The sequence below is a fragment of the Littorina saxatilis genome, linkage group LG3 (genome assembly GCF_037325665.1).
Source record: "Littorina saxatilis isolate snail1 linkage group LG3, US_GU_Lsax_2.0, whole genome shotgun sequence".
Lineage (NCBI taxonomy): Eukaryota > Metazoa > Mollusca > Gastropoda > Littorinimorpha > Littorinidae > Littorina > Littorina saxatilis.
This window is the reverse complement of record NC_090247.1, coordinates 17611442-17612985: the sequence shown is the minus strand read 5'-3', so window position 1 is coordinate 17612985 and position 1544 is coordinate 17611442. Positions and strand designations below refer to the sequence as shown.

The 1544-nt window shown below is 40.4% G+C and overlaps 1 protein-coding gene across 1 annotated transcript in view; it reads left to right on the top strand.

The window, feature by feature from the left end:
* The first annotated feature begins 262 nt into the window (after positions 1-262).
* LOC138961767 (uncharacterized) overlaps positions 263-1544 on the top strand; it is a 42355-nt gene continuing 41073 nt past the window's right edge. The window contains exon 1 of the mRNA XM_070333438.1: positions 263-416. The gene's annotated coding sequence lies outside the window, so the exon portion shown is untranslated. The remainder of the gene's footprint in view (positions 417-1544) is intronic.

The window sequence follows — 1544 nt, the reverse complement described above, 5'->3', positions numbered from 1 at the left end:
ATTAATGCCTAAAACCATTTCTGGCAGAAAAAATTGTCCGCGGGGACACGCGGGGACGGTTTTTACTCCAATGGAATGATTTTACGAAGCAATTATCAAAAATGAGCCTGACTCTTTTTTTCAAGCGCCATACCGCGCGACAGACGCCTGTCTCTTCGTTTGACACGCCGTACGACGCGTACGACGCGTCAAAATGAATTCCTGTGCGTGAAAAGTTGATGCGCGTGCGGCTAACGCGCCGCTCCGTGTGGGACGGGCCTAAGACGTCTGCTGTTGAGAATACCTGTAGGCAGTGGTCGCGGATTGCACGGGTTCTCGTAGTCTCTGTTCGCGGCTTCAGTGTAACGAATGTTATGATTCATGGCATGGAAGTGGTTCAGCTTACTTCAGTTTTACTGACCAAAAAACTAGTCAAGGTAAGAAAAGACGTATATCTCCGATCTCAATTCGATTCTTTGTCTACATCTCTGCATTTCTCCGTTGAAATCTCTCCCTCCCGCCTCTCTATCTCTCTTCCTCTTTCTACCCTTTCTATCTCCAGAGACATACATACATGTCTCTGCTATCTCTATCTTGCCCTGCCTCCCCCCCCCCCCCGGTCTCTCTCTCCTTTCAATGTTGATTGTATTGCTCGGTTGGATTTGGTCATTACAGTTGTATTCTTTTTATGTTTTATCCTTGACGGGGAATCGAGACGCGGGTGATGGTGTATGTGTGTGTGTGTAGAGCAATTAGGAGAAAACTACTTGACCGATTTTCATGAAAGTTCACATGAGAGTTCCTGGGTTTGATATTCCCAGACTTGCTTGACCAATAAGATGCGATGTCAGTTTTGTTAACTAACTTCTGATTTGTGGTTTTGCCCACACCTTTTTACATTTAGTCAAGTTATGACTAAATGTTTTAACATGGACGGGGAATCGAGACGAGGGTCGTGGTGTCTGTGTGTATGTGTTTGCGTGTGTAAGTGTAGAGCGTTTTCGAGGAAACTACTAGATATCCTGGGTATAATATTCCCAGATCATTTTTTCCTTTTTACGATACTTGTATTTGATGACGTCATATCCGGCTTTTTGTGAAAGTTGAGGCGGCACTGTCACACCCTCAGTTTTTGATCAAATCGCTTGAAATTTTACTTGTGCTATCTTCGACAAAGGTCGGACTTTGGTATTGCATTTCAGCTTGGAGGCTTAAAAATTAATTGATGAGTTTGGTCATAACAAATCTGAAAATTGTAATTAATTTTGTTTTTTTTTAAAACGATCACAAAATAGTTTCATCTTATTTTTCATTAATTGCTGATTGCAAAAACATATAAATATGTTATATCCGGATTAAAAACAAGCTCTGAAAAATAAAAATATGAAAATTATTATCAAAATTAAATAAACGAAATCGATTTCAAAACTATTTCATCTTATTCCTTGTCAGTTCCTGATTCCAAAAACATATAGATATGATATGTTTGGATTAAAAACAAGCTCAGAAAGGTAAAAGAACAGAGATACAGAAAAGAGTGCTATCCTGCCCAGCGCAACCATCAC